This window comes from Lepidochelys kempii, chromosome 3 (assembly GCF_965140265.1).
Source record: "Lepidochelys kempii isolate rLepKem1 chromosome 3, rLepKem1.hap2, whole genome shotgun sequence".
Taxonomy (NCBI): domain Eukaryota; kingdom Metazoa; phylum Chordata; order Testudines; family Cheloniidae; genus Lepidochelys; species Lepidochelys kempii.
Window position 1 is genome coordinate 7,545,018 of NC_133258.1, and position 23,795 is coordinate 7,568,812.

Sequence of the window (23,795 nt, forward strand, 5' to 3'; positions counted from 1 at the left end):
CACGATCACCTCCTCCACCCCAGCCTACAGGCCCTTCATCTGACAGCCTAGGTGCTCCATGGTTAACTCCTCAAGAAGAAATTTGTTGAAAGGGAGTCCAAGATATGTTTTTAAATAGTAGAAAGCCTGATCATAGAATATCCGGGTTGGAAGGGACCTCAGGAGGTCATCTAATCCAACCCCCTGCTCAAAGCAGGACCAATCCCCAATTTCTGCCCCAGATCCCTAAATGGCCCCCTCAAGGACTGAACTCACAACCCTGGGTTTAGCAGGCCAATGCTCAAACCATTGAGCTATCCCTCCCCCCTTCTTCTAGGTATACTTACCTGGCAAAGTGGAAGAGATTATTTCCTGTCTGGTCACAGCCGAAAGGTGTTTCCCCAGTCTGAATCCAACATGCGGTGGACTGGAGCTGTCTGTTATACCTGAAGCAACAAGATCTTGCCATTAGTTCCATAAAAGTCCACCTGGCAGCTGTCTTGGCATTTCACCTGCAATGGATAACTGCTGTCTTTTCTCCAATCCAATGATGATCGGGGTTCTAAAGGGGTTGGACCAGTTATATTCCCCAAGTGGAGGATCCTGCCTCGCTTGGGACTTAAACCTAATCTAAGCAACGCTAATGCCCCCACCCCCATTTAAACTATTGACTACCCATTCATTACTCCATCTCTTAATTAAAAGAATTTTTGGTCTTAATCACCTCCGCCAGGAGAGTGGGTGAAGTACAAGCTCTGGTTTCTGAACCTGTGCATGTGGTCTTTTACAAGAACGCAGTTTATCTACATCCTCATCTGAAGTTCCTCGCCAAGGTGGTGTCTCACTTTCATATTAATCAGGCTATATATTTACCAACTTTCTTTTCTGAGCCTCGTAATCATAACTACGAGGGGAGACTCCACATGTTTGATGTCAAAAGAACCATTCAGATTGTCATCACACCTGTTGATGGCAGTTGTGGGCAAAATGGAAGGCCTTCCAGTCTCTTCTCACATGATTTCCTTGTGGATCTTCTCTTGTATTCATTTGTTGCTACAATTTGGCTAATGTAACTCCACTGAGTAGAGCGCTAGTACATGAAACCAGATCTCTCTCTCGCTCTGCAGCCTTCCTGGCCCAGGTGCCTGTTCTGGACATTTGCAAAGCTTCAGGTTCGTCTTCAGTACACATCTCTGCTTCACATTATGCCATGTCAGCAATCTAGAGCTGATGCCAGATTTCGGCATATGGTCCTTCAATCCTTACTCAGGTAGACTCCAGTTCTGCCTGCAGATTGAAATGCCTGGGAGTCCCCTGAAGTGGAATGCACATGTGCAATCACTTGAAGAAACAGGGACTAACTGTTCTTCAAGATGTGTTGCACGTGTCCATGCCCCGACCCACCTTCCTTCCCATCTCTGTTGGAGTCTGTCTTAAAAAAGGAACTGAAGGGGACTGGGGATGGCTCTGCCCTTTATACTTTCATGCAGTGACATGAGGCAGCAGAAGGGCGCATGTGCCACCCCAACAGGTACTGCGGAGGGAAAAAATCTCTGATAACTGTGCTGGGCATGCACACATCTGAAGTGCAATGGACATGTGCAACACGTCTTGAAGAATAATAGTTACAGAATAGATCAGTATCCATTTTTTCTTAGTTCCTAGATTGGTCCTCTCATTATGTGACATTTTACTCTCTCGTCCATGACTTTTGCAGCTTGAGGGTTCAGACTTTCAAAGTACTGAACATCCTCGTTTCCAACTGAGGTCGATATTGGTTAAGGGATTTGGAGGATTAGATTTGTTATCCAATTTTCCCTTCCCTATTCTGATTGCACTTTAGAAGATTTGCATCTGTTTATTTGGGTGAATTTATTGTGAGAGTAGCCACTGCAAAGGCTCCCATGTGAAATTTAAAAAGGTCCTTCCCAGAAGATAAATCTGAACTGTGTGTCAGTAATTACTTTAACGTAATAAATCATTGCATGTGAGCAGTACATGCTGGGGAAATGGTTCCATTCCTTGCTTACCCTTGCAGGAGTCTAGTATTCATGAATCAAGGCAAGTAGGTAGCTGGCGCACAAAACTAGTACTCCCCTCTCTCTCTCCCTCCCTCTGTTTTGTGGTGTTTTAAACGGGAATAGAAAATCTTCAATTTAAATAAATACTGATTTATCCCAAGTGAATAACAAACAAGTAAGGTTAAAACTACACAAAAATAGAGCCAAATATCTTGAAAATCATTTCCTCATTTATATACCTGCAGAGATCTGAATGTGTGGTGCTGCATTTCCCACCGTGATTGCCTGAAGCAGTGCAGGGGAGCCCCAAGTCCTTTCTTTTGGTTGAAGTCTAGGTTTTGTGGGTGCTCTGTCCTCCTGTCTGGATTTCCCTGGCTTCCTGCGTGGCCCTCTCAATGGGAGTGGTGTGCATATTGCCTTTTCCTGAACTCAGGACTTAGCTGGTAAAATTTTCCAGTTCATTTCTTTTATATTTAGGAGTTCCTGACTCTCCTGTATGAAATACTGAAAACCATTGCTTGGCATTTGGAAACAATTCTGCGTCTGTGTGTTCTTCCCCGGTACAGGGTTCCTTTCTCATCTGATAACATTATCCTCCCTTTGAGATGTTGCAATTGTCTGCTGTGGCAACTTGTTTGGACAGCACCAGCACCCTCGGGTGGGGAAATAAATAATCCTCGCTAGCAAGCAGATAGATCCTCAAAGAGCCTATTTCTGCACAAAAGTTCTTGATAGCAAAACAGGGGAAAAGAAATATAAGAAATACCTGTGCACATTTTTGGGGGGACGTTAAATCCTAAACATTAATTGTCTGCAGTGCTATGGAAAAATGACTGCATTGTAGAAATTAGAATTGGGAATGACTTTCTTAAGACACTTTTTCTACCCCCTGTGCACACTGTAGACTTGTTTCCTACAGTACATTCTCTAATGGGGTTATTATACTTTTTAACCGTGCTTAACAATGGGGCACTTGCCACTTCCCCTAGGAGACTCTTCCACATCCTAGTGGAGCAGGCCATAGGGAAGTCCAGTCTATGTTTTCTTTCTTAAACTTTAATTCCATCACTCCAAGCTGTGCTTCTGTGTACTACACTAAATAATTTCTCTCCCTTCAGATATTTGTAAGCTGTTGTCATGTTGTTCCTCTTTTAGCTGTTTGGTAGCCAGGCTCTACATTTCTAGCTCTTTCTACATCATTTGGTCTTTCCAGCTCCTTGACCAGAACAGTGCAGCAAAGAACTCCTTCCAATTTGTCCTGGTCTCTTTTTGTAACAGATCTTGGTCCTGAACATGTTTTCCTACCTCAATCCCATCTGCTGTGTCTTGCTGTGGGTCTTTACCTTTGGGGTGGCTCCAGTTGGCTGCCTTTTTCTCTCTTCAGCTGCTCTCCACGCACTCCCACTTTCCCCCACCTTTGCCCAGCTGGTCGGAAATCAACTTGAGCATCATTCATCTGTAGTCCATGTGGGCATCATTCATCAAGAGGAGTGCTGTGCATACTCTCGAGCAGCCTGTCTTGGACGTTCAAACAGTCATTCTTTGCAACAGTTGATTTTTGTCTGTGGACCTCTCCTCATTTGTACTCTGCAAAGACTGAGCTGCCCTACTATCCAAAAGCCCTCCCTTTTTTGCAGTCCCCTGTTTGATTAGACTCTTTGAATGCTATATGCTTATTTACTCCTGCCTTTGCTGATCTCTGTCACACCTAACTCCAATTTCTGTTTGGCCTCTCTCACTGGCCAGCTTTCCCCTCAGAAGACCTTTTACTACTTGTCACTTTTAAAAAAAAATCTGGACAAATCAGTCCTTCTCTTCACTGCTGTGCTCAGTTCTCTCCGTTCCAGTACGATTTATTCAGTTCACACCCTTTAAGTGGTCTCTGCAGCTTAACGGAATTGATGCACTCCAGCAAACTTGGAAAGAGAACAGTTAATCCTCAATGTTCTCTCAGTTTCTTTTCCAAAGTTTCCTTAGTTTCAAATTTTTTTAAATGGGGGAAAGAAACCCATTGAGCTCCAACTCTTTGTAACTGGACTTTCTTTTCTATCTGGCTGGCTTCTGAGTTCAGCCACTTGACATGCAAGTGGAATTAACTTATGCTGCTTCATAAAATGCTTTTTATCCAAAGGATCCCTGAATCCTTTACAACTGTACATGTGTAATCTTTGGGTGGGCTAGATTTTACTTCACTGCCCTTTTCCAGTGCCTAAAAACCCCAACTCCATAGAAAAGTACCTGGAGACCCTGAATTCAGTCACTAAGGATTTTCAGCAATGATTGTGCAGGATCAACCTCTCCACAATCAAGTCCAAAAAAGAACAAAAGAAATTTACTTAATTCTTAAGTACCAACTTTGTAAAATCTTATAATGATAAAGCAACATAATAATAACTTAATTTCTACAGCATGACATGGCTACTTTATAATCCACATATTATCTTCACAGTTCTACATAAACATAAATAAAGAAAACAGATTAAATCGAAGCAGGTCAATTCTCACAGAAATACACTGAGAAGAAACTCAGAGTTCCCAAAGCTTAGGTCTCAGGGCTTGGCTACACTTATATTTTATAGCGCTCTAACTTGCTGGCTCAGGGGTGTGAAAAATCACCCCCCAGAGTGCAGCAAGTCAGAGCGCTTTAAGCTAGTGTAAACAGGCGCCGAGCGCTGAGAGCTAATCCCCTTGTGGAGGTGGATTACCAGGAGCGCTGGGAGAGCTGTCTCCTGGCGCTTGCACGTGACCACACTCACACTTCAAAGCGCTGCTGCGGGAGCGCTTCCGCGACAGCACTTTGAAGTTTCCAGTGTAGCCATGCCATCAGGTACAGTATTTGATCACCAAAATCTATTGTCTGCTGAGTCAAAAGGACTGCACCATCATCTTCCCTCCACTTGCTTGTAGTACTCTTCAGTTGGAATCCATGCAGACTTTTCCTCCTCCTCTGCTGAAATCACTCAGTTAGCTAGTCAGCTCCCCAGTTAACCATCCACTCCGTTTAAGTGTATAGATTAAAAAAAAAAAAAAACCCCTGTGACAAGAAAAATACAAACTGAGAATAGCAAAATACAACTCATTCTTTCCCTATTAGTGCCTTTAAATAAGAGAGAAGTTGGTGAATCGTTCTAGTTGAGACAATTTAACTAAAACGGTTGGGCTAAAATCAAACCACATTCCAAGTATACAATTAAAATAAAAAATTAGTTTTCCCTTTCTGTAATTAACACTGTTGGAGGATTAACGATGCAAAATGCTTCAGAGTCAGGGGGAAACCAGCCTACTTTCTTCCCTGTGGCTTAGCTTCCCCCAACCCACACAGGGCACATGGCCTTTTCTAAAGCAGTTGCCCTGACTACTTGCCCTCACGGAGTCTGAGTCTAGCTAAAGGGAATCTATTGTCCATACCCAAAACTACCACACCCAACATCCAGAAACTTGTGGATGTGGAGTGCTAATTGTGCATTTGCCAGGCAACAATGACTCAGACACCACTCGTTCCTATTCTTCCCTCCCTTCCCCCCTCCTCCCCACCCCTTAGAGCTCTTAGAGGTATCTCCCTAATAGGCACATGGGTTGCATAGACACAGTACCATGGAAATACGGTTGGTCGCCTGTCTGGTGGCAGGGTGGTTGTCAGCTGAAACGGTAGCCATGCTCCACAGTGAGGAGAGGGGAAATATTGCGTATTCTTGTATTCCTATACCCTGTTTGCTTTACGTGGATAAGAAGATATCATCACCTGAAATCCCACTTGCCTTCCCTCCCTGCACACAGAGGAAACTGCGTGGTTTTCAGCAGAGTTGGGGTTTTTTTAGAAAAAATATTTTTTCCACAAAAAATTGTTCATTCTTGCCTTTAATGAAACTTCATAATAAACGTTGAAAGTTTTCATTTATCAAAAACCCAAATGAAAAATTTCAATAACTGTTTCTGAGAAATGAAACAAAAAACTATTGTGCAAAATTAAAAAAAAAAAGAGAGGGAGAGAAAAATAGAGAACTTGGAAATAAGAACATCAACATTTTTTGTGAAACTGTTTTCTCTCTCATGGAAGCATGAAGAACCACATCTACCCTGCTAGGATGGGGTTCCGCACAAATCCAGCTCTGAAACAATTGAAGCGTAGACATCTAAACAATCCTTTTTGGCAATATTTCTGTTTGAGTCTCCCTGTGAAACAGAAAATGGGAGTAGGGAAGGGGAACAACAGTTCAGATCTTTCTTTGTGATGAAGAGTGTGTGTGCTTTTGCTCTTGTTTCTTCCAATAGGCTGTAAATTATTTTCCTTTTCTCAAGCCATCCTTGTGTTTTTTCTGATTTGCAGTGTGGGTGGTGAGCTGGTGGGGATAGTGTCAGAGGAGTATGCTGTGAAGTAGTGAGAGACCCAGATATTAAAAATTGGACCCCAAAATTGTGATTCTAGGAGGACAAGAACTTTTGCTCTGACATAGTTAGTCTATGTTTGCACCCACATTTTGTGTGTCAAAAATGCTATGCAGAGTTGAGCTGCTGAGTACCAGATGCGAAGGGGGAGGTTCTAAGCATCTGTCTGTAGAATAAGGAACTGCTCCTCTGTTGGTGACTGCATGTGTGATCGGTGGTGATGAATGTTGTAATCTTTTTCAAGTTTTATAGGATTTTTTAAAATTATTTTTTAGTACTTTTGGAGAAGGGTCAGTCCAGACATTCTCTCAGCCATGACCACAGAGTTCTCAAAATAACTATGGACTTGCTGACTGACTGTTGAGTACATATTTGCTTTTGAATTGTGGACTTTCTGAGCAAGAAATTATTGGAAGGGGGAAGTTCTTCATTTGCATAAAGTTGGAGTGAGAGTAATCAGACTCCAGAGATGCCAATGACTGCAGAAGGGGAATATCTCATTCTGATTTGCCAAGGGACTCCTGAGGAAAGAAGAAACAGCAAGGCTGCCATCTTCAAAATTTGAAGGAAAAAAAAAAAAGAAGCCATGGCTTGCTTCTGGTTGCTGGCCTTTGGTCGTGCAATGCCACCATGTCTGACAGAGAGGCCTGCGCTGCCTCTACCTTCCTGACTGGCCACTGACAAGTAGGAGTCCAGCAACACACATTTAAGTTTCTATAGCCACAAGGAAGTTGACCCGTAGCTAGCCAGGAAGTCTGTCAGCACTAAAATAGTTGTGCTGCAGAAACTGTCTAATCATTTTGATCATGTACCAGCGTGTGACAGAGTGTACCAAGTGCAGAGGTCCCCTGCTGCAGGCATCAGGGTCCTACCACACCCTGTCCCAGAAAGGAGCAGTAGAGCAGTCCTCCAGGCTGCCTAGAGTAGCAGCAGGGGAAGCAGCCATATAAAAGGAACTGCAGAGCCAGAGTCAGGGAGTTGCTCCCTGGAGCTGGAGGAGTGAGAATGGTGTTCCTGGCTTGCTGAGGGAGCTACAGGAGTGCGGACAGAGCAGTTGCTGGCAGGGACTAGGGGAACAAGAGGGAGCCCCTGGCTGGGACTTGCTGTATGTCCTGAGGTAAGATGATTGGTTGGTGAAGGTGCTGGGGCTACATGGAAGTGGCTCAGGGAACTGTAGCAGCATAGTAAAGAGTTAAAGGGGATGCAGCAGTATGTGGCTACTATTCCACTCAGAGGGGATTGATGACCCTGAAAAGGGTCAGTCATACTGGACTTTATTGGATCTTGATACACCCTCAGAAGGGGACTTGAACGGTTAGTGACTCAGCTGGAGGGCTTGGGTCAGTAAAAGGCCCAGAGAGGGCAAAGACATTGTCTTCAAGGAGGGAGCCCTGGGGGCACAGACCCTAGCAGGACTGTTGAGGGCACTAGAAGGGCCTTGTTGGACTGATACCCCAGGAGGGGTCTGCTTTGTTCGTGATTCACATGAACTGTGTGTGATTCGGTCTGAGGGCTGAGTCACTAAAACCCACCTGAGAAACTGCTCACAGAAGTCACTGCAAGCTGAGAGGTGCAGACACACACCCAGCCAGGCGGTGCTTGTGAGAGGTGCATGCCACCCCGTTAAACAGCTTCATGAAACTGCAAGAGTCGTGACAACCATCTTACATAAGCATTGATCTTTTGGGTTTGTTTTTCCAGTTTCTACTAGCAGAAGGACATATTTTTACCTTACCAGTCTAGCACACATTTATTTTAACTCCAGCAGATTCCTGGTAGTGAGCACATGTGTGTATAAAACTCAGAGTTTATCTGAGAATGACACCTGTCAAATAATCTCTCAAACACTTGAAACAGCCATAGGTTAAATAGCCACGCTGTCTAAAAATATCACACAAGCGTATATTTTATGGTTAGGAGTTGTATGTTTTCCCTGGGAAATCATGGTCTTTTCACCTACAATTTGTATTTGAATTTTGAATGTAATAAGCTGTATCATTTGAATTGAATTGGAATATTTCATGTAACCCTATGGTGGGGTGGGGAGAAGAGATTGTTGCCTATGTGTTATAAAGTTGTACTTTGGACAGGCAGCCTTGTTTGGCCTTAGAGTTGGCCCAACATCATCTTCAACGTGGGAGTGATTTGATGCTCCCTGTATCAGGCATTAAGCTGGAATGTAAATATATCAGCAAGCGTTGTGATTTGATTGTGCCCTGTTATTTTGGGGCGGATGGATAAACTGCTCCTATCTCAAATTATTAGAAAAATCTTACAAAGAATTTTTGGTTTATTTTATGTGGTTCAGTCAACCTGATGATTAGATTAATTTGATCTGATTGATTTTGATTTTATATATGAATTTTATTTTATACTTTTGATTAGTTATTTAGTTAATACAGTTGGAATCTTGTGTTGATTTCCCCATCCTGTTCCCATGAGTTCAGGACATGAGGAAGTCCCTGGTTACATAAAAGACAACTCTGTGCCCCACCTAGTGGTGGTCCATAAAAGTGAACCATAATCTTCAGTGTTTTTTGTAGGTGCTAATGTTAAACGATTTGTGGACCAGGGCCAGAGGCGGTAGGTTTGTAGAAATTTTGGTGGTGCCCAGAACACCCAGAACCCCTCCCCCACACCCCGCAAACTCCCCACACACACCTGCCTAAGGCTCTGGGGGGGAGTTTGGTGGGGGATGGGGTCTGGAGTGCAGGCTCTGGATGGAGTTTGGGTGCAGGCCCTGGGCTGGGGCAGGGGATTGGGGTGCAGGGTGCAGGCTCTGGAAGGGAATTTGGGTGCAGAAGGGGTGAGAGGTTGGGCTCTGGGAGGGAGTTTGGGTAGGGGATGGGGTCTGGAGTGCAGGCTCTGGGAATGAGTTTGGGTCCTGGGTGCAGGCTCTGGGAAGGGGGCAGGGGTGCAGGAGGGGGTGGGTGTGCAGGCTCTGGGAGGGAGTTTGGGGACAAAAGTAGGTGCAGGGGAGAGGTGGGAGTGCAAGAGGGAGTTAGGGGGGAGGGGGTGTGGGGTGCGGGAGGGGGTGAGGGGTGCAGGCTCTGGGAGGGAGTTTGGGGGCAAGGGGGTGGGGGTGCAGGAGGAAATTTGGGGGCTGAAGGGTGCGTTTGCGGAGGGGGTGTGGGTGCAGGCTCTGGAAGTGGATGGGGGGTTCGATGCTTATCTGGGGTATCCCCTCCGGCAGCGGCTCCTAGGTGGGGCAGGCCAGGAGGTGTCTCCTCAAGTTGCTGTCTTCGGGCACTGCCCCTGCAGCTTCCCATTGGCCGCAGGGGCGTTGGGGTGGGGGCAGTGCGCAGCGGCACAACCCCCTCACGTGGGCTGCAAGGACCTGCCGGCAGCCACATGGAACGAGCGCGCAGGAAGCCACTCAGCGCCGCTGCACTGCTGGGTGGTGGCGGGAGCCCCTGGGCTGTTTTAAATCACCTGGGGGCAGCAGGTGGGGCTGGGGGAAGCGCGGGGGGGGGGGGGGGGAAGAGGTGTGTGTGTGTGTGGGGAGATGGGAAACTTTGCTGGAGCTGGGCCCCTGGGACAGGAATATTCCTGGTGCCCGGGCACCACGGGCCCATAGAACTCGCCGCCCATGAGCAGGGCAATGACACAGTCACAGCTCACAGGCACTGTTAACACATGGAGTTTTGTGTCTTTTCTTTTCCTCGGTGATAACTTTATTCACCTGCATTGCAGTTGTTTTTCAATGCTTATGAAATATCCTGGAAAGGACATTTCCAGAGCTTCTTGAAAGGCAGTCTATGCTCTAATGAGGAGGGTGTGGGCTGAATCCCCTGTGCAGTAGTCCAGCTGTCAGAGATGATGGGAAAAGAAAACAGAGGGGAAAGTTACAGAGGGGAAAAGGGGATGGGAATGGTTGGATCCAAGGCAAAAGAGGGCATGTGTTATGATGTGCACAAGTCCCTTTGTCTTCAGTTTAACTACTTTTTTTTTTCTGTAAAATTCCCAAGTTTTACAAAAACAGCTGTTTGTTTTTTTTAGGGGCTTGAAACTAGATGAAGGTTTCTAAACATCAGAGAAAGGAAGTTCTCTAACAGCCTTCCAAGGGGAGCCATGGGGGCAAAAACCCTAACTGGCTTCAAGACTGAGCTTGATAAGTTTATGGACGGGGTAGTATGATGAGACTGCCTATATAGCCAATCTGTGACTGCTAGAAGGAAATATCTCCAGTGGCTGGTGATGGGACACTAAATGGGGAGGGATCTGAGTTACTACAGAGCATTCTGGCCAGGCCAAATTGCTCAGGGTCCAACTGACTGTGATATTTGGGGTTAGGAAGGAATTTTCCCAGGGTCAGATTGGCAGAGACCCAGGGTGTGTTTTGCCTCACTCTGTAGTGTGGGGCATGGGTCACTTACACTAGTTTACACTTGCAAGTGGTGAATTCTCATGATTTAAGGACTTCGGTGACTCAGCCACAGGTTAGGGGTCTGTTACAGGAGTAGGTGAGCGAAGTTCTATGGCCTACAATGTGCAGGAGGTCAGATTAGATGATCATGGTGGTCCCTTCTGGCCAGGGCCGTCCCAAGACATTGTGGTGCACTGCGCAGTCGTCCCCCCCCCCCACGAGGGGGGAGGCTGGCCTCCGCAGGGGTGGGGGGCTGCACCCAAGATCTGTGGGGGACAGGAGCAGGCTTGGGGGGCAGGGGAGAAACCTGCTTCTGCCATTAGTCTGTGAGTCTACATGAAAATACTGAATGTGTTAATCCAATACAGTACGTCAGGTAGCTATGTTTATGTGAAGAATAAATTAGTTGAAGTGTAAATGTGAGGCCATCTGTTAGGATAAGGCAATGTCTTGGAAGATGCATACAGAAGCATGCTTGTGCATACATGTACATACTCTTAATGTACAGTTCATAAAACAAGCTACAGCGTTAAACTGCTTTTCCATTTGATACTTGTTACTTTTCTCTATTTGTTGCTTTTTTCCCCTGTCTTCCCGCTCCCCAAATTTAATGCTGCTATTTACCCAGAAGACTATTACATTTTGCACTGATTTTCACCTGTTGTTTAATTTTTGGAATAAACACCAGGAAATTTTAAACAAAATAAAAACTAAAAATGAAGGTCTTTGGATATGTAGCACCTGTGTAATGCTCAGCATCTTCAGAGTGCTTTGCATGCTAATCCTTGCAGCAATCCTGTGGAGTAGGGAAGAATGGGCTCCATTTTTTAAGGTATGGAAACTAAGTCATGCAGGTTGTGACTTTTCAAAGCGACAGAAGCGGGATAAGAATTCAGTACCCCAAGGCTCACAGCATCATTCTTGGTCCACTGGACCATGCTGCTTCTCAAGACTGTTTCCTACAATACATTGCGTTGTAGAGTCTTGATCTGCTGCAACATTAAGAGGCAGTTGAGATTTCCCTCAAAACATGAGATATTTTCTAGTTAGTATGGATGGTGGCCTCTTTGCAGGGACCTTCATGGGGAGGTGCGAGGATCACTAGATTTCTGTGCCGTCTCGGACAAGCAAATGATGTGTTCACACAGAAGGTGCAAGTTATGCTACAAAAGCTGAGCGGTATTGCTCCTGTCTGATCTCTTAGAAATAAGTTGCTGCATGTAATGGAGAATGCAGTGCTGGTTCTAGGCAGCAGTCCAGGGAGTTCAAGGGTTCTGTTTAACTTCCAGTGTGCAAAGGTTTTGTTTAATATTTGGTGTGCAAATTCCTGAAAGGCTTATGCCCTTTTTTAAAGATTGAACGGTACAAGCATGTTCCTGTCTGCATGTGGTATTGTGCTCTTTTGATTACAGTGTAGACATACCTATAGAACTAGCTATGGAAAAGGTGACCCATTCTCTCCCTGTGACTCCTCGCAATTCTGAAATAAGGAAAAATTTAAAAAGTGGCAATAACATACTGTGCACCCCCTGAAAAGAATGCGCTTTCTCACCTTACCTTGTATAGCTCTCCCTCCCCTTGATTGCTGTAAGCTGTCTCATTTCATGTTGTATCTAACCTAGATTGTAGATTCTTCCGAACAGAGAGCATCTTGTACACCTACGGCCCATTGAGGTACTGTGTTTCTGTGAGCAGTCTACTGGACTGGGACCCAGGAGACCTAGGGCATGTACATCTCTGTGCCTCTATTTACTTTCTCACCTTTCTACTTGTTTGTTTAGGTTCTAAGCTATTATGGGCCAGGACTATCTCTTACTATGTATTTGTACAGCTCCTAGCATGAGGGAACCCCAATCTCAGTTGGATTGTTCTGTTACATTTACTATTGTTTTGGCCACCACTAAAAATACATGGCTTCATCTTCTTCCTTTGGAAGACTCTACTGCAGTCTATGGCTCTAACTTTTTGGACACGCTTCCTAATAAAATCAGACTTAAGTGTTCCCTTTCCAAATTTCATGTAACTATTTCTGTCATTCCCCACATTCCTTTGTCTGCTCGCTGTTTGCCCTTCAAATATTTATATCCTCTTATCACATCTCCTCCCTTTTGGCCTTAGTCATTGGTTAATGTGCTTTTTTAAAAAAAATAATGGTTTGTTCAAAAGGGTTTAAAGAGTTTAGGTTTCACTGTAGTAAGCTGAGACTAGTGACTAGAAATGGTCTGCCGTGCAGAAGGTCTGGAGGACCGGTCCAGACTAAATTAATAGTCTTCAGCATCAAAGTTTGTAGTATCAAAGGAAATGGGCTTACTTTGGTGCAATTATCAGAATAATGTTGAAATCAGATCAAAAAGTATCTTATGTCTCCATTTCTAGACTGCATTTTTGAAATCAAAGGACTGTTTTATTTTTAAAAATAAATGTTAAGACCACAAGAGGATTTCAGAGAGGAGAAAATTGGGCTGTTCTGTTTCTGTGAACAAATGAGGATTTTTTAAAGTACTTTGTCCATTTTAACTTGTTTGTAATTGGTTTTTAACCTCCAATGTCTCGAACCTGCAACCTCTTAAAAAAGGGATCCCTCCTAAGAGAGTTCCAAAACTGGCATTGGAATTTGTTTTGAGGTCCCTGTTAAGGGCTATACTGTGGTTGATTATGGTACAGTGTTTTTACAGAGCTGGATGCACCTAGCACGGAGCTCAGATACAAATGTGTTCTCTAGTGGTTGGAGGGAACAATACTTTCTCCCTGGTGCACACCAATTAAATTTAATCATGGCTTAAACAGCTGTATAAACGATTACAGTCTTTAAGCAAAATTCAACCCCGTGGCTAAGCCAAATCCACATGGAAAGCAGAATATTAAAACAAAGGCTCTTTAACACAGGTTACTCTTTTAATTTTTAAAGACCACTGTCCAAGATAATCTCCTCTTTACTTTGATTATAATTCCATTGAAAGTTTGAAATGATTACTTTCTTAACTGAGAGAACTTGCTTGCTTGCTTAAGACACTGGAATTGCTCACAGGATCTGGGACTCTTGATATCAGCTGGGTGGTCCTCTTGGTGGTGAGATGTTTGCTCATGGAAGGCAGATGGTCAAGGGAGAAGTGGGAGAGGGTTCACAGAACCCTTCTTTTAAAGAATCATGGGATTTTTGCAAACTGATACTAACAAAAAACAAGTCAATGTTTTTGGCTTCCTCCTCTTGATTAGTGCCACATCCGTTTTTGTCTTTTCAAGAGCTCTTTCTTGAACCACTCTGAGTTTCAGCTGAATAAAATCAGAAAGTAGATTTGAAATCTTACAAGCTTGGTGTGGTTCCTGTGTGCAGCGGGTGGTTACGTATCACAATTGAGCATAGTGGAGGAGATAATTCAAATAATAGCTGTTAAAGTAAATGACTTTCATCTCTGTGGTTGATGTGTTGGTTGATTGGGGAGTGCAGGGTCTCCAAACTTTATTTGAAACATAGAAGAAGCAGAAGTGCTTGTGAGTCGAAGGTCTTTGTGTTGACTGCATTTGTTGCACACTTTTATCTTGTTGCATTTATGCTCCAGAAAATAAAGGAAAAGGAGTAAGCTGTCCTACAGTAATTGAGTACACAGACAGTGGCTCTTGTTCACCAGTAGACTTTGGAGCTCACAGATATTGCATAGAATCATAGAATATCAGGGTTGGAAGGGACCTCAGGAGGTCATCTAGTCCAACCCCCTGCTCAAAAGCAGGACTAATCCCCAATTTTTGCCCCAGATCCCAAATGGCCCCCTCAAGGATTGAACTCACAACCCTGGGTTTAGCAGGCCAATGCTCAAACCACTGAGCTATCCCTCCCTCCACTGGAGTTGCTTGATTTGAAATGCTTTGGTTCCAAGTTCATCAACTACAATAATACACCACAGTTAAAGAAGTCTTTGTTTGTTTTTGTGTTTAGTTGACCCTGTTGTTTGTCCATGGGAACACTGTGAGATCTGAGCAAGAAGGTGGTTGCGAAGGAGTCTGAAAGTGCCCAGATAAAACTTTCTCATTGGTGATCACAGCTATCTGACTGGTTGGAAGCTGGATTCAGGTTGCAGAAACCTGATTTTCAGGTAAGGTATTTACTGTGGGTTCAAGCATGCATTGCTCCTTGGATGTGACTGCCGTATGTCTTCATGCTGAAATGTGGTCCAGGAGAAACTACACCAAGTCTTCTTAAATTACAGTAAAAACAGCAAGAAGTCCTTGTGGCATCTTAAAGACGAACAAATTTATTTGGGCATAAGCTTTCGTGGCTAAAATCCACTTAATCAGATGCATGGAGTGAAAAATACAGTAAGCAGTATATATATTATAGCACCATTTTTATAGACACCAGCCATAAAAATGTTGGCATAATGTGGGGCCATGTGGGTTCCCATAGCAGTGCCGGTGACTTGAAGGTATAAATTGTCCTCAAATCTGAAATAGTTGTGGGTGAGGACAAAGTTCAGCCACCAGATTTGCCGTGACATTATCGGGGATACAGTTCCTGACGGCTTGTAGTCCATCTTTGTGTGGAATGTTGGTGTAGAGGGCTTCTACATCCATAGTGGCTGGGATGGTGTTTTCTGGAAGATCACCAATGGGTTGTAGTTTCCTCAGGACGTCAGTGGTGTCTCAAAGATAGCTGGGAGCGCTGGTAGCGTAGGGCCTGAGGAGAGAGTCTACATAGCCAGACAATCCTGCTGTCAGGATGCCAGTGCCTGAGATGATGGGGTGTCCAGGATTTCCAGGTTTATGGATCTTGGGTTAGCAGGTAGAATACCCCTGGTCGGGGCTCTAGGGGTGTGTGTCTGAGTAGATTTGTTCCTGTGCTTCTTCAGGGAGTTTCATGAACAGATGGTGCAGTTTCTTTTGGTAACCCTCAGTGGGATCAGAGGGTAATGGCCTGTAGAATGTGGTGTCAGAGAGCTGCCTAACAGCCTCTTGTTCATATTCCAACCTATTCATGTTGACTACAGCACCTCCTTTGTCAGCCTTTTTGATTATGATGTCAGAGTTGTTTCTGAGGCTGTGGATGGCATTGTGTTCTGCACGGCTGAGATTATGGGGCAAGTGATGCTGCTTTTCCACAATTTCAGCCCATGCACGTCGGCGGAAGCACTCTATATAGAAGTCCAGTCTGTAGTTTCAACCTTCAGGAGGAGTCCATGCAGAATCCTTCTTTTTGTAGCGTTGTAGGAAGGTTTCTGTGGGTTAGTGTGCTGTTCGGTGGTGAGCTGGAAATATTCCTTGAGTAGGAGACAGCGAAAGTAGGATTCTGGGTTACTGCAGAACTATATCATGTTCGTGTGGGTGGTGGGGCAAAAGGAGAGACCCCGAGATAGGACAGACTCTTCTGCTGGCCTAAGAGTATAGCTGGATAGATTAACAATACTGTTGTGGCCCCTTGTGGCATGTAGGAGTTTAGATAGTTTAGTGTCTTTTTTTTCCTCTGTAGAGAAGCAAAGTGCGTGGTGTAAATGGCTTGTCTAGTTTTTGTAAAGTCCAGCCATGAGGAAGTTCGTGTGGAAGGTTGTTTTTTTATGAGAGTCTCCAGTTTTGAGAGCTCATTCTTGATCTTCTCCTGTTTGCTGTATAGGATGTTGATCAGGTGGTTCCGCAGTTTCTTTGAGAGTGTGTGGCACAATCTCTCACCATAGTCAGTGTGGTATGTTGATTGTAATGGATTTTTTTACCTTCAGTCCTTTTGGTGTTTTCCAACATATTTGGGGCAACATACACCTCCATTGCTTCTTTGCATATGTGCTAAAGAACTCCTGTTCTGTTGGAACACTGGCACTTAGCAGATGGCTGCTGCATACTACTCCTGTGGAATGCAGTTGTCTGCTGGTAAGGTATTTTTAGAGTGCCAGGCACTGAAATACCTGGGTGCTGAACATATGAAAAGGGCCTAAAACTTCAAAGGGGTTACATGTGTCCAGGGAGCCCTGACAACTCTTCTGTCTTGCTGAGCTTGCTTCCACTGGGTCTGAACTACAGAAGTGTCCTCTCTTCCTCTGAAAGATCTTTATTCGGGTAGGCAGGTGTTGAGCTCGTGCGATTCCAGAATTGGTGTCTCCCCTGGAACAGATCAGACCAGCTGCCCAGGGAGGCATGGTTTGAGACCCTGATTGAGAGTTCTAGCAGATGACTGAAAGTCTAATGGCTCCAGTTATGCCCGTCCCCAAAACATGCCTATTTCTTACAGCCACTTCGGCTCCAGATGTGGTTAGTTCCCATATTTACAGTCTTCTGCCTGCTATAAAACACTCAGCCTTTTCCCCTATTCTAGTTGTGTTGTGGTTTGGTGAGGGAGAGGTATTGCGGCACTTGGGTGTCTATTGGAAAGTAAAAAGAAAAGGAGGACTTGTGGCACCTTAGAGACTAACAAATTTATTTGAGCATAAGCTTTCGTGAGCTACAGCTCACTTCATCGGACGCATTCAGTGGGGAGATTAGTGACTGGGGATTTCAGGACAAGCTTATAGAGTTTCCCTGCTTGTGGGTGAAGAGAGATGAGCTCCAGCTTTCCCAGTCCTGTTGGGGGCGGGGAAAAAATGTTTCCTCTTCCTCTGTCTCAGGAACTGTTCCTAGTATGTCCCAGAGAAAGCTGGGTGGCTAAAGGGCAAGTCTGTGGCAGAGCTTAGACTAGAACTCAGATCATCTAACTCCCAGTCCCTTGCTTAAACCACTGTGTGAGATTTCCTCCTATAGTGTATCCAAATGTAACCGCAGGAACAAGTGGGCAGAACATAATCACCTCTGCTGGGCCATCCTAGATGCAGAATTACTGCAGCCCTGTGCCCCTTGTTACTAATTTGGAAAGGAAACCGTTTTCCCTAGCCTCCCCCCCTTCCCATTGCCCTTATTAAAATCTGAGTTGTGGGAAAACGCTCGCATGACTTTATAGAATCCAGATGTTCTGTCTGGAAGCAGGAAGCCCAAATGCTACTGCTGACCTGTGAAGCTAAATATAGTGACAGCGTTACCACCAGCATCTTCCTCAGTTCAGTGTGCAGCTCCTCTCACCAGATGCGCCTTGGTGGTTGGAGGCAGATGGAACAGGGGGCAGGCAAACAGCTCGTTAGCTTGATCCCTCAGTATTTTAATTGATTTTGTTTTTATTACGGTAGCGCCTGAAGGTTCCAGCGGAGATCAGGGCCCCATTATGTTAGGCACTGAAAAGACATACAATAAGAGACAGCCCCTGCCCAAAGAGCTTACAATCAAATTTAAGATAAGACAGAGCAAGTGAGTGTAACAAACCGTTGGAGGGAGGAGGAAGAAAAGCACAGTCCAGGTAGGTGCATAGTGTGATAGGCCCAGACCATGAAAAGTGTTACTCCTTTATTATTAGTTATCAAGATAATTAGCTTTCCAAGAGTGCCCCTCAACCTCACCGTTGTCATGTGGCTGACTTCCTGGGGACATTGCAGCTGAGGTGGGTCTGGATGGGGGAACTGAATGAGGCCAAAGCATTCAAGGAGCGCATTCCACACACAAGGGGTTTGTTGTGGAAGAAAGCACAGAGGAATCTGGGGAAGGAAGTGGGCAAATGGGCATTTGGGGCTGGCATTGCTGGCGAAGCGGAGGGGGTGGGGAGCAACATGATGAGAGTAGCTTTTGTTTCATGCAGTGTAGATTAGAGTAATGTTGCTATGGCCACAAATCTTCAAATAGCTGCAGCCAATGTATGAATTTCCTCTTTGAATACATCCTAACACTGAAATCTGTTTGTTTCTGAAATAATCTTCCAGGAGAAGCTCTACTGCTGGTCACATTTAAAACCAGACAAGAGCCTGTACTGCCGGTTCAGCCTAGCTGTAGGAGGATGCCCTGATGAGTCTCTTCCGTTGCTAGAATCTAGGGAGGCTTTGTGGGCTAGAGTGAGCATTATCTGAAGTTTCCCTTTGTTCAGTGTTATCCTGTTACTCCAAGTTAATTACCCCCTACCCCCCCCCCCAATCCCTGTGGGGTTTGGCGTCCCAAGACGCTAGAATAGCAAGGAAACTATTACTGCATGTCTTCCCTGACCGTGCTCTGCCCCCTGCCGAGCGTTCTCAGTGACGCGTCCAGGGATAGCTCTGCCTACCCAACTTCCCCTGCCGAGCCATGGGGCTCCCCAATCAGAGCTGGGGGAAGCAGGGGCAGTGTCTCCTGTTGCTGCAGTGTCCGAAAGGCTTTTTTGTTCCCTTCTGTCGCAGCTGTGCGCGAAGGAGCCTGTCCTTATCACAGTGTCTTTGGCAGCATAGCCAGAAGGTGCCCAAGCGGTGGCCTTCAGCTCTTTGAGCACTGGGCGTTGTGGGGGTGGGAAGGGAGAGGGGCTCTTTGGTTTCTCTGCAATAAAGATCCCCATCTTGTTCAGAAATCAGTCACCGGGGCTCTTGTCCCTCTGGGCATTGAGGAGGGGAGGGAGAAGAACTTTAGTTTGTGCTGAAGCACAAATGTCTGAACAATTGTGGAGGGACGGGTGTTAGAGCAATGAGCCATGTCTCTGCCATGCTCCTATGTGTGTGCTCAGTTCAGAAGCAAATGACCTGGCAGCTGAATGGCATGGATTCTTCTTGTCTCCTCGGGAGTTTCCAAACTCAGCTCATGTTTTGTCCCATTGACTTAGTCTAATGAAGGTCACGTTGGGGGTTTGAGCGCAACAGTGTCAACAAGGGACTCCTACATTTTAATCTCTTCTCTGCCACTGACTTCCTCTGCAGCCTTGGGCACTTAACTGCTCTCTGCCTCAGTTTCCCCATGGCTTCTACCTCACATTCATCAGTTTGTTAATGTCCTGTCCTTTCAGGCTGCCTTTGCTATTAAACTGTGTGGTACCCTAGAGTGGGGATGGACATTATTTGTACAGTGCCTTGAGTTTGCATGCATGCTTCAAAGATGTGTGACTTTGGTAACTGTATCCTGCAGCTGGATGGCTGGGTTGAAGGAGGGAGCTGCTGCACTGAGTACTGGGGGCCTTAGGGGACTGTGGCCCACTAGGCAGTAAGCAGCACTTACTATCTTGCATCGGTGGGAGAACTTGAAGGCAGCTGTCATCCTCCCTGGAGTTGTGGGAGAAAAAGAGAAGAGCGGGGTGTGGAACGAGGAGCAGGGAAGACAGAAATTTCAGGGGGAAGACATATAAAGGGTAAGAGGGGGAAATTTTATACGTCTCTTAGCGCTTCTCATCCTAGGGTCTGAAAGCACTTCACAACTGTAATAAGGTAGGGCTGTGTCTTGGGAGAGTTGGACCCAAAATATAGCTCAAGGGTCCTGGTGGGACTGGGAGGGACACTGCGGGTAAAGGGTCTGATACAGGGGATAACAAATGAAATCAGGGTGTGTATACATTGTATGTATTCTAATGCCTTTTGCTTTTCTAGCTTTGGCTTCCTTCCTCCTAAAGTTTCTGCTCTAAATATATTGGCAAGCAACATTTACTTGAAACTAAATTAAAAATGCAACTGTTTATACAGCTTCAAAAGCAGGAAATCCTAATAAACAGAGCACGGTGTTATCAACCTGCACTTAGAGTAGCAGCTAGTGCCTCGCGGCACTACATTCTGTTTATCTGTAGCATGAACAACACACACAGGGGCTGCGGATTGTGGTTCTTGAACAATAGTGTGTATAAGATTTTGCATGTATACATTAAAGAATAAGCTTGACTATTGTGAATGGTCAGCCTTTAACCCCTCTGAGACATGGAAGGGTTGAGGCTTGTGCCATTGATCAATGGAAAGGTTGTGTGCCCTAGATTTGCAGTGAGGTCTCCTGTGTGCCCTACAAACTCCAGTGCTCTCCATAACAGGTGATAAACAGAGACAAACCGAAAGCAGAGGGTGCCATCATAAACCTGCGAGGTGGAGCCACCCCACCATCACATACCTTAAATATTAGTGTAACAGTCTCACCTTATTCAGAACCATATAAAGTGTCTCAGGTGCATGCAGAGTCTCTAGCCTTAAAGTACCACCTGTCTGACCTCCTGCCCTGCATGATGAGTTCTGTTGTAAAGCAGTAAGTTCCTGGAAAAGATGCTCCTGTCCTGCAGGAGAGGTGGGATACCCATTTGTCCAACACAGAACTTCTCCAGTAGTCAGTTCTTATTCTCTCCCTTGTCTTTTCCCTCGCTGCTTACCCCTTCATTGTGTGTGATGCCCATTTGTTGTATCTTCTTGCAATTTTGATTGTAAGCCATCTGTTGCAGGGTCTCCTTTTTCTTTTGCCTTTTGTACAGCATGTAGTATAAAGGAGGCCCTGACACAGGGTCCTCTTGACGCTACTGAAATATAGATGATAAATACTAAGAATCCTCTTGTTCTAAGTGTTTAGGAACTACCTGGAAACTTCCCCCACCTTTCTGTTTGCCTAATCACAATATTTAACATTCCTATTACGCACTTCAGCCCAATCACCTTTAACTTGATTGTTCTGAGATTCCTTATCTGGGAGAGACAGAGGTTCATGACGTTAAATGGGTTTGAAATTACTGTGTTAAATCTCTGTAACTGGCGTTGTTATGCTGGGCTAGCTGAGTCCTGGGGTTTGCAGTAGGCAGGAATTAATAGGGACATGTTCCTTTTGCTGTGGTTGCTAGTTGTAACAGCAGCGGTGCTTTTATTTAAAGAGCCCACCCAGTGCACCTTTTAGCAACGTACGATGGAAATGAATGGTGAATAAGACTCGAGGATTGATGCTACTTTCTGAGTCCCTTGTTTACTCTGGGGTGCACAATGAAACCCTCTGCTTACAGTGAAGCAGTAATAATTGGCTCTTATGTAGAGCTGTTCTGCCTATAAATCTCATAGCGCTTTGCAAAGGAAGAAAAATAACATTTGTCCCCGTTTTATCAGTGAGGGAGCAGAGGACTTAGAGAAGTGACTTGACCCAAATCACATAGCAGGTCAATTGCAGAGCTGGGAATAGAACTCCGGACTCTTGGCCCCCAAACCAGTGCTTTGTCTGAGATTACTCTGCCCCTCTTTCACTCCGTTGAAATAACTATCCTGAATTATTCCAGTTAGTGAGACCTCAGCCTGGAAGGAAGATGCATTGTTTGCGTGGGGGAAATCCACGACAAGAGGGAGCTAGTGTAGAACACATTACTTTGGCACCAGTCCATGTTCCCTGACCAGGGCTGTGTATTGGTATTGCAGAAAGCTCCAACTTCCCAGCATGGTCGTCAATATTGTTTCCACCATGCTGTGAGATCCTGCTACCAGAGCTGTCTCCCTCCACCCCAAGTGTGGCTAAAACACAGTTCGGATGAAAACGATTTTAAGTGGTTCCCTAAACTGCACCATAAGAACGGCCACACTGGGTCAGACTGCCCATCCATCTAGCCTAGTATCCTGTCTTCTGACAGAGGCCAAGGCCAGATGCTTCAAAGGGAATGAACAGAACAGGGCAATCACCAATTGATCCAGCCCCTGTTGGTCTGTCCCAGCCATAGACTCTGATTGGCTGTAGCACAACTTGATCCTGTCCATACTGAAGGCATGAACATTGTTTTAGTCCTAAGTTGTAACAGGATCCCGCTATGCTGTAGAAATTGTAGTTTAGATGGGACCTTGGTGCTGGCATCAGAACTTAAAAGGAAGGCTGCTTAATAGTGGATGTGGGGGAAGTATGAGGGTTTGGGATGGTGCTAACATCTGAATAAGGATAGCGGTGTGCGGAGGAGATGAAAGAGAACTGGATGAAGGGAAATGAGGAGAGGTGTCTAGAGATGCCTGAATGAGGAAAGGAGGCAGGAATCAGCTTTCTGTTTCTCCTAAATGAATCTCTGAAAGCACACATACTCATTTGTATGAGTCATTCCATGGCAATTGCTGTAGAATTCACTCATGCAGGTGGTTAAAAGCTAAATGTTTCAAATGACCACTTTACTGTTCTATAGCTGTGCCTCACAAGTGGACAGATTGTAAGATCTTTGGAGCAGGGAGTTAAGTCAAATGAGGCACAACAAGAAATGAAAGACGGGGCGTGGGATAAACAAGTGACACGAAAAAAACATGCACTATACACTGTGTGCACGTCGTGTTTTCTCGGTGAGTGTGCATGGTATTTTGTCATGTTAATACATTATAATTTGAAGGAGCAAAGTCATTTAAAGATGCAGAAATGGAAAAGCGTTCTGTACGGAATGCTGCCAAAGAGAAATGCATGTCAAGGAGGGCAACAATGAAAATCAAGCCAGGAAAATCTGTTCTAAAAATGTCTGTCTGAAGAATGGATGCAAACCTATTGGTTTGTTGCCGCCACTTGTTATACTGAAATTTGTGATAGTTACCAAAGTTAGCAAGCCTGTCTGGTGCTGTCCCCTCTTCTGCCTATGTGGCATGTTATCAGAAAAGTGATCATAACAATGGCATAATCTTAGCCTTAGTCTACCATATCTGCCGCTCGGAGCAGGCACTTATGATCAGAAAACGCTTGATCGACAAACAGGTCTTTACTCTGTTGGCCTTGTGCCATCAACATAACGATGGGTGGGTGAGCTGGATTCTGTTCTACTTTATGCATCACCAGCACAACTGTAAGCTAAATTCCCAGTGCAGAGTCTCTTCCTAGCGATGAAGCGAGAAGCAGAAAGAAAAGTTATCAGATCCCAGGGGCTGTGAGGGTAGCACTTAAAAAAATAATCTGTTGACTTGCAAATGGAAGCCATTGCAAGAAAGTCACTTGACACTGTTCACCTTTGAGTCCCTTTTCTTGCTACAGCTGCCCTGTTAAGGAATCCGGAACTCTGTTCTGGGGTCTTCCACAGACGGATGTACCCATTGTGCTTTTAAGGGCAAACTTTGCTGTTAATATTTGAAACTGAGTTTTTTCTGATTTATTTAAATGTTCTGATTTTATATATGTATATATATATATATATAAATATTTCTTAAGGTTCCTATAGATGAATTCTCTCTTCCCAGCAGTGTTAAAAGTTGTTAGCTTTTCTATTAGAAGTCAAATTGTGTGAGCTTTATAGCACTTGACACTTCAGAAAAAGGAAGAGTTCCTCTAGCTTTAAACTTGGCATGTTATCACCTCCATCT

The 23,795-nt window shown here is 45.0% G+C and overlaps 1 protein-coding gene across 6 annotated transcripts in view; it reads left to right on the forward strand.

The window, feature by feature from the left end:
- Positions 1 to 23,795, forward strand: part of EXTL3 (exostosin like glycosyltransferase 3) — a 223,548-nt gene that overhangs the window by 83,956 nt on the left and 115,797 nt on the right. For 3 of the 6 annotated variants that reach the window (XM_073335633.1, XM_073335627.1, XM_073335628.1), the window contains exon 2: positions 14,687 to 14,843. The exons of 2 other annotated variants lie outside the window; for them this stretch is intronic. The gene's annotated coding sequence lies outside the window, so the exon portion shown is untranslated. Of the gene's footprint in view, positions 1 to 7,302; positions 7,504 to 14,686; positions 14,844 to 23,795 lie in introns of those variants that run through there. One more of the 6 variants, XM_073335632.1, reaches the window with a different exon arrangement.